At 53.4% G+C, this 15,971-nt stretch overlaps 1 protein-coding gene across 1 annotated transcript in view; it reads right to left on the reverse strand.

Annotated features, from left to right (window-relative positions):
* Nucleotides 1–15,971, reverse strand: part of PLCG2 (phospholipase C gamma 2) — a 143,009-nt gene that overhangs the window by 92,013 nt on the left and 35,025 nt on the right. The window lies entirely within an intron of this gene.

Here is a 15,971-nt window from a genome sequence, read left to right on the forward strand (position 1 = left end):
AGCAGCCCTTCCCCCTCTAAATGGCCACCTGTCCCAGGGACTGTCACAAAGAGACAAGTTTGACCAGTCCCTTCCTCTTCTTTTTTCTGGCAAAACACTGCTTTTCCTGGAATGGACCCATTCTGCGTGCTTCAGATGAAGCTGATCCGCCTCTCCTTACCAGCAAGAGGGTCCTGGGAATGACCAAGATGCCCCGTGCTGGGGCACCGTGATTGGTTCAGGGACGAGCCCATGGAGCACCAGCATCCTCCTGGCACTTTCTGGCCAGAGATATTTATAAAATCTCTCTTGTTGCTGGGTTGCTGCCTGGCTGATAAGACAGTGTCTGGGGGAAGCAGGGAGCACGCCACCTGCCATAGAGAAAGGAGAGATGGAGCCCGGATGTACCATCTGATCCCCTAAGGTCCAGTCACACCGGAAGCCATTCCTGCCCAAGGAAACGCTACTTCCACGACACAGTAAATTCTCTTTTATAGCTTTGGTTAGATGACCTGAGTTTCCATCACGTGCAACCCTAAGACTCCTGGCATGTATATCTCAGCCCTTGCACTAAAGAGAGATACAGGAAAAAGGTGTCCCTGGAAATGGGAGACAAGGGAGGGAGCTTGGACCTGGGATGGAGGAAGCCGACAGGTGAATAAAGGCACTTAGAGTCAGGGCTGAAACAGCAGGAAAGGTTCATGACCCTTCACAGGCAGCAACCGGAGTGGGGATGCAGTGAACACAATTAGGAGGGAGAAAGAAAGAATGAACTAGAAGCTCTCTACTTTCTTCCCATGGGTCTAGCCCGACCAAAAACAGCCTGGTGGACGGGAGTCATGAAGGAATGCGCAAAGACTTTAAATGGGCACCTCTGTTCGGCATACACGTGAGAAATCTCCGTGCAGCTAGACTCCAAACCAAGCCCGAGGGCACATACAAAATGGTGAAAACCAATTTGGGTCTGTAATTTATTTCACTTTATCTGTTAAAGATTTATTTGACAGAGAATGTGCATGCGCGATCCTGACCTGAGCCGAAGGCAGACGCTTAACCGACTGAGCCACCCAGCTGCCCCTCCGGTCTGTATTTTAATCGTACTGGACCAGTGCCGGGGCCCTGGGTTTGGTGACTGAGCAAGAAAGACGTGATCACCAGGGGAAGCGGGATGAACGGTACACCGAAATCCTGTCCTACGTCTGTGATGTTCGTGTGAGTCTAAAATTGTTGCAAACAATTTTTAAAATTGTTTGAAAACCACTTTAAGTTTTAAAGTTTTAAAACCATTTCTCAACCACAAGAGGCCGTTTTGTTTTGGCAGCAGAGGTGCCTCTAAACCCTGGTGGGGAGAGAGATGGAGGCCAGATCCCTCTTCCTCACCGAACCCAGAAACCTGGAGTCTTTTCTCTGTATCCTCACTCCCCAGAAGTGAACTCCAAAACACAGACCCTTAGTGCGCACTGAAACTTACAGCCTTCTGGGAGGAAACGGGCATTGCCGATTTAGCTGTTTACGCTCAGGGACATTCAGGGCGGTGAGGTTTGTTCCCGGACGTTACCCACCCAGCTCACTGCCAGCCAAGACACTGGTGACTTGAAGTAAATCTATTTTTTTCCTATCAAGTCTAGCAGTGATTATCTACTGCCCTCGCTCCCCACAAAATATCTGTAGGTGAGACTCTCCCAACTGGCCTATTGTGAGTTTTTCTCCTTACAGCAAACTTATAATAAAAATCTGACACAAGTCCATAAAGCACAAAATCTCATATACTGTAACACTGTCTCCAGGCAATTATCAGTTCTACTTTCTAAATTACTCTCGGCTCAGTCAACTTCTCTCCATTCCCACGCCCAATGCCATAATCCAAGTCGTTGGATCTCTTGCTTGGCCTATTGAAGTAGCCAGAGCCATTTTTATGAAATTTAAGTAAGCTCATATTGGGGCGCCTGGTGGCTCCATCGGGTAAGCGTCCGCTTCTTGATTTCGGCTCAGGTCACGATCTCACAGTCATGAGATCGAGCCCCGCACCAGGCTCTGAGCTCAGCGGGGACCTTCTGCTTCCCCTGCCCCTTCCCCCCATTCGTGTATGCAAGTGCTCATTAAAATAGATAAATCTTTAAAAGATAAAGAAGTAAATACATAATTGTGCTCATGCCCCTCCTGGGCTTCAAACCTTCTGACTGAATCCATTGCTTCCAGGACTGAGAACCAAGGCCGGGGCTGACCCCGCCAGCCCCACCAGGCCCCCACACCCTCACTGGTGCCACGCGAGCCCCCCAGCGAGCGGTCACCCCACCACACGGCACGTGCTCTGGACCTGGTTATCTCCCAGTTCCCCTTCCAGTCTGAGCTCCTCCACCATCGAACTCAGAGAAAACCCTCCAACTCCTGCGGTCATACGGATCAGCCCCTCTCCCCACGGCACCGATAGGGGCCAGCGCCTGCGGGTGGGACTCCTGGGCCGGGAACCTCTTCCCTCCAAGGCACTCCCTTCCTCAGCGCCGTGTCCCAGCCCCCAGCTCAGCGGCTGGTACACAGTGGGGCCCAGTAAACAGCTGCTCAATGAAGAAGGGGGCAGAGCGAACCCGGAATCAGACACGGAGATACGAAAAAATGCAAAGGGAGCCTCCCACCTGCCCAGACGGGACAAAAAGGGACAGGGAGACACCAGACAGGCCCCCCAGACAAGGAAGGAGAGAGACACAAACAGGCACATGGACCAAGTCAGACGGGAAGAAGCATGAGACACAGCAGGAAAACGGAGAAACAGCCACTCTAGGGAGGCGAGGGGTCCTGCCGGCCACTTTGGCGCCAGCAAACACCCCGACTTTGGGGCCAGACCTGACCCAGGGGAAGGCTGCGGGCACCCACCGCACCAGCAGTACTGGTCACCTCCACGACGTCATGCCCACCACGCCCCTCGCCGCCCCTCCCCTACCAGGTAAGGGCAGGCTCAGTCACGATGGATGATCCCGAAGAGAGGAGGCCTTCGGCAGGCGCTGGCCCTTGCTCCCCAGTCATCAGCTGACCGGACGTGTACAGCTCTCACCGGAGCAACTTCCCAGCACCGCCAGCTTTCTCCACCCTGGTGAAACGAACCGTCCTGTTCTTCTTAGAACTGGCCTGTAGAGCTACGCATACACACATCTGTATGCACAGGTACGTCCTCCTCTAAGCACCGGGAGAACAGGGGCTCTTGTCTGTGTCACTTGCTCACAGCTGGAGCCTCACGGCCAAGGGCACCTGAGCCCGGCTCAGAACAGGGCTCGGGCACCAAACGGCTCCAGTTCCTGTTTGGGAGATGGTCGCAGGAACGCTGGTAGGGAAGCAAGGATGTGAGACGGGTGGGGAAAGAGCCGAGGAAGAAGCAGTTAGGTTACCAAGCTGGCCCTCCAACACTATCCAGAGCCGACCCCATGGGGGGGCTGTGGGATTCCGCGCCCCACCACGAAGTAAGGGAATTGGGGTGTTTATCCCCAAACCCCATCTGCTGTTGGTCGAGGGCTGTTTCTGGGGCCTGGCTCCCCAGCCCTCAAGCAGAGGGCTGCAAGGCTCATACTAAGAGGGCTTCGAGGGGCAGAAGGGAATGCTACAGCGAGCAGAATCTGCCACGTCAGGTGCCCGATCCACTGGTTTCTGTGCTCGGCCCGTGGGACCCAGGGACCCGTGGGTTGGAGGGGTCAGAGGCCCAGTGTGTATTTCAGGCAGCATCGGGATGCATGCGGCCAAGTCCCAGGCACTGCCAAGAACAGCTTCCCTGGGCTCCCCCGACGGAGACAGGACTAGGTGTCACTGCCCTGGGTGTTCTGTACCCTAAAAGGTATCTTGGCCCTGCAGGTGCCTCGGGTATTATAGGTAATGTACGCTCTTTTAATAGAACAGCTTTATCAAGATATAGCTTGTGTCTTTATCAAGATACAAGCTCACACACTATACAACTAACCCATTTCAAGCCCGCAGTTCAATAGCTTCTAATGTAGTCACAGACTCGTACAAACCACCACCACAGTCCGTTCAAGAACATCTGCATGACCACAGAGAGAAACCTAGACCCTGTAGCTATCACTCCCTGTTCCCCTCTGGTCCCCACACCAGTCCCTGGCAGCCACCAACTTGCAGTCTCTACAGATTCGCCTTTTCCGCACATTTCACTTAAAGGGAAGCATACAGTACGCGGTCTTCTGTGTGGGGCTTCCTTCACTCAGCACCACGTCTTCAAGGTTCCTCCGCGCCCTAGCCGGGAGTTCGTCCCTGTCTACGGATGGGTAACATTCCCGCAGAGAGAGACCACACTTTCGTTATCCACTCTTTGGCTGATGGACATTTCTGGATTGTTTCCACCTCCTGACCGCTGTGAAGAGTGAGGCTATGAACACTCCCCTGACAGTTTTGGTTTGAACACCTGTTTTCGGTTCTCTCGGGTGTCTCCTTGGAGGGGAAAGCAGTCCTCCTGAATCCCCACTCTTAGGCTAAAAGCCTTCTAACTGTGAGGGGCCTCCTTCAGGCCAGGGGGTTTTTCTCGCCATCACTGCGGACCAGGGAGGATAGTCATTCACAGGTGCAGAGTCAGCCGTGGACAGGTCTGCGGTCAAGGCCTCCATGAAAACGTGGTGGTAAGGCCACCAGTAAGCCAAGTGACAGCTGTTACTACTACTCCCCGGGCCTCCTGAGCAAGGAGGGGCTCGCTCCAGGGGAACCGGAGGGCTGCCCGCTATCCAGCACCGTCTTGGTTACCAGAAGCCCCAAGAAGGCAGGAAGGAAACACCTCACCAGCAGGGGTGGTTTTCTATTTGGTAATCAGTGAAGTCTGAGGGGCCCACTGGTCATTTCTGTTGACACACACTTGATCTTCACACAGGGGCATCTTGTTGAAGGTTGACCCCACGGCCCACGGAGTGCACAGCAGTGATGGGGGGTGGTGGGCAGGCGGTCAGGCCAGGCCTCCTGCACTCAACTAGGCCAACCCCAACTCATCTTTCTGCCCTGCGGCTGGAAATTAAATCCTAGTGCCAGGATAGCAAACTTGCCTCCCCAGCCATGAGAAGTGTGTGTCTGAGGACCATGGGATGGCCTCTGGAACCCACAGGCGTGGGTGTGAATCCCAGCTTCTGACAGGGGCTTGCAGCAGAACTCACCTCTCTGGGCCTCCCCTGCCTCATGGGAGCAACAGGACCAAGAAAAGTCTTGTCACACGGCGCTCTTGGAGGATTAAAGGGGTGTGTGTGTGTGTGTGTGTGTGTGTGTGTGTGTGTTACAATACTGCCTTGAAATGACAACTAATAAAGACATAGCAAAAAAAAAAAAAAAAGACACAGCAACTTCTAGGTGCTTGTCAGCTCGTATATTTAAATTACTAATACAACCGAATAAAGCTAGACTCATACAAGGTATAAGAAAAAACCACGCTCTCTTCATTTATCTGTTGTGGAAACCGAAGTGGTGAGTCCGTATGTGCTGATGTGGAAAAAAATCCACACCACCTTACGTCAACAGGGTGCCGTGTCTGCACACGTACGCACTGAACATGCACACCGTGTTCAGGTGTCTGTCATCATTCAGATTCTCACTCTCTAAATCCCCACTCTAACTTGCAAGTATTTTCTTTTACACAAAACGCACTACCTCCAGATCACAGCTGCGGTGGGATGTTCACGCACGGGCACCAATGCGAATACCGGTGTGCGTCAGTCTGCAACAGGAGAGGTCCAAGTCCAGCACTCCTGGTGTTCAAAATCACTGTGCATCCAACCTAGGATCCTGTCCACCCTCCTGAGTCCTGCCTGCGTCCAGCATTTGCTTCTGACGAGCAGACGACCAATCAGAGTCCAATCTAGAGAACGTCTCTAGGATTTCCAACAGAGTAGTTTGCAGTCATTTCAAGTTGCAAAGGAGAGGACAGGAAAAAAAAAATGAAAATTCACAACCAACACCATATACTACCCTCTGTACTGTTTGCGAACATGCCCAGTAACAAGTTCGATAAAGCATCAAGTAATTCAGTATCTGTGGCTGTTCATGCTTTGAGTTCGTGCAGAAATGTCTGATGGGTTGGCCTGCAGGTGTGTAAGGGTATTAAGCAACACCGGGGTTGGATTTTTTTCGATCGGTTGGTAATGCATCACCATTTGTCTCCGTGGAATAGCCATGATATATGGCTGTCAAAACAAAACAAAACAAAACAGAAAAACTGCTCTATCTCCTGTTTCCAGAAATGCATTAGACTCCGCTCAGGAGGGGAGCCTGTATTTGTACGTGTATATTTGTGTGTATAAAGACAGAAGAAAAGGTAGAGAAAAAAAAAAAGTCCACCAATTTGCTGACAGGCTTAACTGGTGGGGAAGACGACAGGCAAATGGGGGGCTTCATCAGCTTTGATGGGAATTTTTGCCGAAGGCACGCAGTCACAAGGTGACCGACTTTATTTGCAAAGTGAGCTCTGGTGGCCAGAGCCCCGGCCGGGCGCGCTCCTGCGGTGGGCCTCGGCAGCCGTGCTTCCTGCTTGAAGAAGTGAGATAACGCGGCCACAGAAGCGAGGCCTCATCTCTGCACAAACTTGGCTTCCCAGCATCGCCTCGGGCCTCCCCCCGTCCGGCCACCCTCCCGCTGTCCTCCCCACCCATCAGCTGCAGACACACACTCAGGGTTTCCAGTGCCTTCCCACTCCCCCGCCTCATTCCGCCACCCCCTTTGCCGACGGTCCCCACGACCCCGTTCTTCAAACCCTGTTCCCTTCCGGGCCACCGCCAAGCCGCCCCCCACTCCTGCAGCGTCCTGCTACCCTCACACCAGGCATGCGGCCTTTCCCAATTCCCACACTTGCCCTCAAGTTGTACCATCCGACGACAGGCTTCAAGCCCCTTCGGGGAAGCTCTAACCATATTTAAGGGGAAAAGAGACCACTGAGGCTTGACGCCTTCCCACGCATCTCACCTCCCTCCCACCCACCCGACAGCCACTCCATCCGCCAGGCCGTGACGAGCATCGCACAGAGGGTCCCCACCCTCAGAAGCCTGCGAGGGAGAGACCCTCTCCAGACCAGCACATGAACACGTAAGCCTCCAACCACACCAAACACCTCCATGGAGAAGAACGAAGTCTCCACTGGGGCTTCTCCCCAGCAAGGGGAAGAGAGGCTTCTCTGAGGGTGTGCGTCTTGGCGGAGCTCTGAAGGCTGGAGGTGACCCGGTGAGGGGAGTAGAAAGCCCTACGGGGGTCCCGGAGCTTGGGCAGGTCACCCCAAGGGCGCCTGGGAGCTCGGACATATCATCTCCCTTTCTCTGTCCCCTCCCCACCTGCACCGACCGTGACAGCCTCCTTCACCAAGCTGCTCTGCCAACGACGTGAACTGACACTAACCGGAACCCCGTGGCCCCCAGGAGGTCCCAGTCAAGGTTAATTTAGTCAATGGGACGCGCGTTCTTGCCTACCAGCCTCCAACACCACCTTCACCGAGGCTGGTGGTTTCGCTTTATCTCAGGGTTCCTGGGTCTCAGTGAGAGACTCTGCTTTACAAAACCAAGGGTGTTGGGCTGTTGGACAGACATTGACAACACCTAACCTGAAAGCCGGAGGGACAAGTGACAGGGACTGCAGAACACACAGTTCGGAACCACGGGGCCACCGCGGGAGAGCAGAAAGAGCCCGACCTTAGAAGAATCTAGCTAACGTGTGTAAAGTCCAACTTGGGGTGGGTTTCTTTATTATGGCTTGGTCTCTACGTTCTCATCTGTAAAATGGGGACGAGCATCCATCCCCCAGGGAAATACACCTGAAAGAACGTGGTAAAGTGTAAACTGTCCCATAAGCCTTAGATATGAAAGTCCTCTGAAAGCCTAGCGATGGGAGGTGGTGAGGGAGACTTTCCTCATCTTCTTTGAAAAAAAAAAACCAAACAAACAAAAAAGCAATTGTTGGGATTGTGCTGATCTCCAGTGGGGAATAGCCCGGCTCTGTGCTTCCGTAGGAAGTTCTAATATCAGCACTCCGCTGATGAGGCAGCCGTTACTGCCGTGTTTTGTGTTCACACAGATCTGCCGGAGTAAGTGTTTTCTAGATGTTTCCGAGTTTTAAGTGATACTAGAGACACTGGCTGAGCTTTTCTTCCCTTCACGGACCCCTTCTCCCCAGGGGAGCAGGGAACGCTAACAGGAGTCCGGAAAAAGGAACTGGGCACGTCCAGCTTAGCCTTCTTATCTGGTTCTGGTCCAATCTGTCCCCCAAGAACCAGGTACCTTGCCCTGCTCTGCTCCCTGGCGCTCGGAGGGGGCTGCCTTGAAGAGGCCCGTGGGCGTCCGCCACTGCCAGAGACACAGTGAGCAGGTCAGGGGCCAGAGACGGATTCTAAGCCAGACTCCTAGGGAGGCGCACACAGAGCAGATCTTCTTGTCGCTGTGCCTCAGTTATCCGGGTTTCTCAACTGTTTCCAAATTCAGGAGACAACGACAAAGAGAGGAGCTGTATAAACCGGCCAGCTGAAACCCCAAACACCGACCATCACAGATGTCTTTCCGTAGTCACTATTCCGGGACTCCTCGAATTTGATGTTTTCTCCCTCCTGCTGGAAACTCAGCGGAGCAACCCCATCGTGGCATACGGGGTACGGGGGGGGACCTTAAATGGAATCCTTGTTTGTTAGGTCTTAGCTGTGAAGTATTTTAACATGCGCTGGAATTAATACACATCTACCACCTTACATTTGAGAATCCAGGTTCCTTTTATATAAATTTAAGTTACCAACAGTGAGTCCCTTGCAAAAACAGGTATGTTACAGAAAAGGCGGAAAGCAAGTAGAATAAAAATCACTAAGACTTTATGGAAAGCTTCACCACCTTATACATGGCCTGTTGAAATTTTAATTTGCTCTGCTTTCAACCAGTGTGCTTATCAAAATGACACAGAAGACCTTCTCCCACCACACTGGACCAGTTTTTGATTTGTTTTTTTGGGGGGGTTTTTTTGTTTTTTTTTTTTGAGCTGTCTACGCCTCTGACACTCTTTCTCAAAAGTCATTTGATTATCAACTTTATAAAGTTTGCCCAACCTGCACAGTGCTGGTACTCTTTGTCTATTATCAGTCTTTAAATCAACTCACCTTTTTTCAAATGAAATACATATATATATTTAAGGAGTTTATCTTCGGTAAAAAAAAAAATATATATATATATATATAATATATAAATTGTAAATATGTACAATTTATAAATAGATACCTATACATACTTAAGGAGTTTATCTTTGGTAAAAAGAAAACCAATCCCACCCCCCATACCTAACGGGAATCGTAGAACACAAAGGCAGTGGCACGAGGACGTTATTAAATTCTGCCTCAAAATAGCTGATGCCTCAGACCACACCGGTTCTGAGTTCTAAAAGGTGAGAAGAGGAGGTCTGAGAGAGTGAAGCCAGCTGAGCCGGGCCGGGCTCACGGACGGAGACAGAAGTCACGGCGGGGGTGACCTCCGGAGGGCGATGGCTCAGGGAGTGGTCTAGATCTGATCTTGGGGAGGCGGTGGAAGTGGCCACAGAGGTGTCTGCGTGTGTCAGTTTGAGCTCACACCCGCTGCTTGTGCCTGTGACCGAACGTGGCCCCTCCGTGTGGAGGTGGGTGTGGTTATTAGGAGGGAACCCGGGGATCCTCGTCATGAGGGAATTCATTACCTAGCGTCTCGACGGCGGTGGCGGGTACAAAGAATGGACAGATGTGATAGGATCGTGTAGAACTCCACATGCCACACGTGTGCACACACACAGACACATGGGACAAGCAAAACTGCAGAAACCTGAATCAGGGAGTGCACGGACTCAACCTCAGTACCCGGGCTGTTCCTGACACACTGTAGAGTTTCGTGGGATGGGATGGCTGGGAGAAACAGGGTCTCCATGAGATCTCTCTCTTATTTCTTATGTGAATCTATCATTATCTCAGTAAATTTTTCCATTAAAAAAACACAGAGTGGGGCGCCTGGGTGGCTCAGTGGGTTAAAGCCTCTGTCTTCGGCTCAGGTCATGATCTCAGGGTCCTGGGATCGAGCCCTGCCATCGGGCTCTCTGCTCAGCAGGGGCCTGCTTCCCTTCCTCTCTCTCTGCCTGCCTCTCTGCCTACTTGTGATCTCTGTCTGTCAAATAAATAAATAAAATCTTTAAAAAACAAAAAACAAAACAAAACAAAAAACACAGAGTATCAAGAAAGAAAAAAAAAGCATACTACCACCAAACAGATGTTCTCCTTAACGCACTTCCCTCAGGGAGCCCACAAGGGACCTGCGAAGGGAGCCACCTTCCCACTGGTGACTCCCAGTCCCTGGGCCCGGTCTCCCCTGAGGGACAGTGTCGAGAGACTTCCTCATCCCCTCCCAGTGGGCTACTGCTGCATCCCAGGAACAGACTCCGGGCTTGCCTTGTGCCAGGATCCAGACTATTTCCAGCCCGGCCAGAAATAGTTGCTCATGCAGCCCTCCGATAAGGCAGTCAGAAACCCAGAGGAAGTGGCCGGCAGGGGGCCTGGAGCCAGGCCTGGCTCTGGGGCCCATGCGTCCGTGAGGGCAGCAATGACAGCCAAGAACACGGCTTCTGTGAACGTGCGCCAGGAGTCCGCGCATGGAGCCCGGGGAGGGCAAACTCAAGCCCTCTGAGCACCAACCACTCATTCCAACGCGCCCTTCCCTAACCTCGGCCCAACCTGCACGTAAACACAGCCTCATTCTTCCAGTCTTTGGCCTGGTTTTTTATAGGAAAAGGGAAGGTTCTGAGAACACGGGCTATGCTGTTTAATGCCAACAAAGTTCTAGAAGTTGCCCGATGTTGAATCCGCTCATGGAAAATGCTGGTCCGCGTCTTCCTACCCCCTCTTGGCTTCAGAGGAAACCAAAGGAGAGAAAAGGGAAGGGAAGCCACATTTAGAGAAGCATCCAGGGCAGCCAAGCAGTTGCCAGGGATTCGGACAGGTGTGTGCTCACGTGGGGCGGAGATTGTGCCGTCTGCCTTCCAAAGGTGGGGACACTGAGGCAGAGTTCAGTGGCTTACCAAGGCTACACGAGTCCAGCCAGATTTCAACTCCGGCCATCTTAGTTCCCAAGCCTGCCCTCCTAACCACAGCACAGGGAAGGATGAGCTCTTTTCCAGGGCAGACCCCCGCCTTCGCCTCCCCAGCTCAGGCGTCACCCTGGTCCAGCTGCATCCTGCTGGATCCTTGCTCTCAGGCACATTCTCGCAAGGATCCCAGCCCCAAAACCCTCACAGGCAGTGGGGCCCTGCCAACTCCCGGTCTGTCAAACACCGGCCAAGAGCTTGGTGCCCATCATCTGAGGGGTGCCTTCTGCGGCCCCAAGCGGTGAGCCGTCCCTGTTAGCAGCTGCCCATTTTGCACAGGAGAAAACGGAGGCTCCAGCAGGTTGGGGGAGCTGGGGGTCTGAGCTCTGGCCATCCAGTTCCAGAGCCACGTTCTCGAACACCACCCACGCCGGCTCTGCACGGGGGCGCTCACCCAGACCAACCTACCAACTCCACCGGCAGCAGACAGAGCCCTGCCAAGGTCAAGCCCAGGGTAGAAGCGCCTGATCTGAACAGAGAACAGACCAGACCCTCCTTACGAAATAAATATTTTTAAGGCGCCAAAGCTGACTTCACCGTCTCCTCACTCTTCCTGCCAACCGTGGGAACAAACCCCCATTTTCTAGAGTTGGCTCGGGAAACTGAAGTCATCTGCCCAGCCACCTGCCTGGGCCTCGATGCCAAAGACAGCCGGGCAGTGACGCACGGGCCTCTCACAGGAAGCGAGCTGTGGGCAAGGTGGCCTGGCTCTCTCCCCTTCCTGGTTTCCATGCCCGAGAAAGCTGCTCCCACAAAAGCCTCTCGGAAAACCCTGGGGGTAACAGGCTAGAATCCGGCTGAAGGGTGGGTCCTTTCTCTGAAGCCACATCTCAGCAGGTAGAGAGAGATATGCCAGGCGTCTTCAGGGCTCCCACGGTCAGAGTCCATCATTAGGGCAGACAGGCAGAAACACCTCTCCACCCTGTTAATGGTCAGCAGGACCGGCTGGGGGTTTCCAGATGTCTCCCACAGTGCGAGGTCCTCCCGCTTCACTAGCAGGGACTGGGCCACGTGGGCCCGAACGCTGGCTCAGGACCCTGGCCACGGGCCACGGTCTGACAGCCACCATCGAGGGGAAGGGCTCAGAGAGGCATGGACAGACTGCCAGAGAAGGCCCTGGTCTTCCAGAAGCCTCTCCCTGTCCCCCAGGGCAAATACACCACACACCCAATCACAGACCACCCCCTCCCCTGCCCCTCTGGGCCACCAAAGTCTTCCTCAGGTGAAGCCCTCATTCTTTTTTTAAAGATTTTATTTATTTATTTGACAGAGAGAGATCACAAGTAGATAGAGAGGCAGGCAGAGAGAGAGAGGGAAGCAGGCTCCCTGCTGAGCAGAGAGCCCGATGCGGGACTCGATCCCAGGACCCTGAGATCATGACCTGAGCCAAAGGCAGCGGCTTAACCCACTGAGCCACCCAGGCGCCCGAAGCCCTCATTCTTTAAAGGGGCGATCTCCTTCTGGGTCCATGAGCCTTCATGGGGTCCCCGAACGCCAAACGTGGGGCCCTCCTGCTTCGTGCTCTTTGCAGGGAAGGAGAGCAGGTTCTCGGAGGAATCCAAGAGCAGGAAAGAGCACTGAGCTCAGCTCGAGGCCCAGCTCCGAGGCCCCCACTCTGGAGCACTTGCCTTCCTCTTCGCAACTTCCCCTTTCCTGCTTCTCATTTACTGTAATTACTCGTCGCCCTGTGTTAGGGCTGCGGCCCAGCACCGGGCGAGCTCCTACACAAGACGCCCACACAGTTACCTATGCTAACAGGGCTCTCCCGGCGCGCCCTCCTCCCGCACGCCCCCCACCCCAAACCCAAAGCAGGAGGGCTGGCCTGTCTCACTCCCCAGCTTTGCCGGAACCGGAACCGGTCTGGCTCTCGCTAGGCCACCAGGCCACTGTCACCGCTACAGAGGTTCATCTAAAATGCCAAATTCTGCTCAAAGAGGAAAAGCAGCACGTGCATTAGAAGATAGTCCTTTAACCCTCTGTTGTTTCACCAGAGGACTGTTCCTGAAATGTGGCTCCTGTGTGGGCCGCTGACTGTGTCCACCCCGACTATAAGAACTATAAGAACAGCTACTACGCCCCAAGTGCTTGCAGAAGCGGGCACGGAGAGAAGACGTTACGTGCATTTCCTCATGGGCGCTTCGTGTACTAGAATATTATTATCATTATTCCCATTGAACAGAGGAGAAGACTGAGGTTGCCACAGGATAAACCTGCAGCCAGTAAGTGCCTCCAAGCTCCAGGCTCCAGGGCTTCCAGCAAGAAGGTGGCCTGCAGAAGCTGATCCCTTCTGCTGGGGTCAGAGGAGGGCCTTGCTGCCCCCGCTTTGCCTTTGCAAATGAGTCCTCGCTGTGGTTAGCAAGCCAGCCCTTCATTTCCCCACCAGGCTCAGTTTTGCAAACCAAGGTCTCGGGGGGGTGGGGTGGCAGTTCCTGTTACAGGAGCTAGAAGGTGAGAGTCTTTCTTCCCTTTCAGAGAAAGGGGGATCGGGGCAAGAGGGTCCCCCAAGCATTCCAGCCCGGGCAGGTCTGTCCCGACTCACCTCTGCACAAAGATCCAAGTCCAGCCCAGGGGATCCGAACACGAGTCTGACTCCACCACTGGGGCTGAAACCTACAACCACCCTCCCCCTTCCCCAGCATTTGCCGGGACTGAGCCTGGGCTCCAAAGTGGAGTCAGGCAGAGATCCAAATCTCAGCCCCGGCATGAGGCAGCCACATCCCCTCTGGCTTCATCTCCCTCTGTAAAATGGGCTCGCGGTAAAACTTGGGCCGGTTGGTGGAGCAGAGGTGAGGATTTAAGGGGACAACAGATCACGCGTCGCGGAGCTTAGCAGAGTGCATTACACAAAGCTCTTGCCTGATGCTTGCTGCTATCACCCACAAATCATCACAGTCCCGGCGACACCCATCCACTCGGCCACTCAACCAAGAGCTGCTGAGGGCCCTGGAGCTTGGTACAGCTGTGGCTTGGTACAGGCCATGCCCAACAGACCAGATCTCTGCCCTCAAGGACTTACATTGTAAGTGGTGTGGGGGGCGGGCAGACAGATAAGCAAATCAATACATATTACATCTGGCAGCAGGAAGTTCCAGAAGAATTAAACCAAAGCAGAGGGAGGCACGGTGGGTGATAGGGCAAGAGAGGGGCTCTGGTAGCAGGTGCGATCAGGGAGGCCTCCCCAGAGGAGGTGCCCTCTAAGCTGAGGCTTGAAGCAAGTGAGGGCAGATCCATGTGGACGTCTGGGGAAGAATATTCCAAGTCAAGCAAACAGCAAGAGCCAAGGCTCCAAGAAGGAAATGTGCATGGCACGTTCTAGAAAGAGCAGGAGGTTACTGGCTGGGACATACTGCTTATGTTGGGGGCGGTGGGGGGGGGTCCCTGGAGCTCTTAGGTCCCCCACTGCCTGCCCGTTGCCCCTCTCCTGCCTGCACGTTCTGATCACACCAGCTCTGCACCTGTCCCTACAGTCATTCCACCTGCCTGGGGTCCACGGCCATTCAGTCTTTGCACCCGCCTGGAGCCCCATCCCCTCCCTGGCTGTGGCCCGGGGCAGGTGGTCTTTCACCACTTACTTAGTTCTACCTCCCTGCCCCTGGGAGGCAGGAACTATCCTGCTCATTCCTGTAACCACAGCAGTCAGGGAAGTGCTCCGCACCGAGTAAGGACTCAGGCAAGAGGCAGAACAAAGCCCCTGGAGAGTGGTTTGGCAATCATGAATTATCCTGGAAATGCACGCTCCCTCCCACACCTGCCCTCCCACACTCCACCTCTCCTGATTCAACTGTGAGAACCCCCCACCCCTGCCAATCACAGCTTGCGAAGGAGAAAGGGAGCCCGATGGGAACGTCCCGCGGTGGGAGAGTGAGCTCATCAGTGGTTCGAGCAACACTAATTATGAAAACGCCCATCTGAGTGGACATGCCTAAATCAAAACCCCTCAGTGCGACTGTGTTGCGGGTGGATCCTAGAACAGAAAAACGACAGTCGTGGAACAACTGGTAAAATCCTCAAGTCTAGGGTTGAGTCAACAGTCACATACCAACGCTAATTCCCTGGTTTGGGCAAATTCACCAAGTAGCACAGGATGGGGGACCGTGGGGGAGAAGGTATGTGGGAATTCTCTGTGCTGGCTTTGCAATGCCTCGGTGAGTCCAAAATTACTCTAAAATTAAAAGTTTATCTTCAGGACACCTGGGCGGCTCAGTCAGTTAAGCAAGAAAAAGGCTACAGGAGACTTCAACATTTCCATCAATAATAACTACTTATTTAAAAGACACAAACCAGGGCGCCTGGGTGGCTAGTGGGTTAAAGCCTCTGCCTTCAGCTCAGGTCCTGATCCCAGGGTCCTGGGATGGAGTCCCACATGGGGCTCCCTGCTCCGTGGGAGGCCTGCTTCTCCCTCTCCCACTCCCCCTGCTTGTGTTCCCTCTCTCGCTGTCTCTCTATCAAATAAAACATAAAATCTTAAAAAAAAAAAAAAAAAGAAAGAAAAGGAAAACTCAAATATCTATTTTTTTTTTAAGATTTTATTTATTTATTTGACAGACAGAGATCACAAGTAGGGAGAGAGGCAGGCAGAGAGAGAGAGAGAGGAGGAAGCAGGCTCCCTGCCAAGCAGAGAGCCCAATGCAGGGCTCGATCCCAGGACCCTGGGATCATGACCTGAGCGAAAGGCAGAGGCTTAACCCACTGAGCCACCCAAGTGCCCCTCAAATATCTATTAATTCAAATAGTGAACATAAACAGAAACTCATGAATGGATGAAAACCACAGAAGCGGAAAAGGGCAGAGCTGAAGCTCATCCCTTGTGGTTAAAACTCCGATTCTAGGATTCTTTGAAGATTCCCGGTCTAGACACGTTTGAGAGCTTCAGTGCTCACAACAGAATGCCCCCAGTGATCCCT

Source organism: Meles meles, chromosome 19, assembly GCF_922984935.1.
Source record: "Meles meles chromosome 19, mMelMel3.1 paternal haplotype, whole genome shotgun sequence".
Lineage (NCBI taxonomy): Eukaryota > Metazoa > Chordata > Mammalia > Carnivora > Mustelidae > Meles > Meles meles.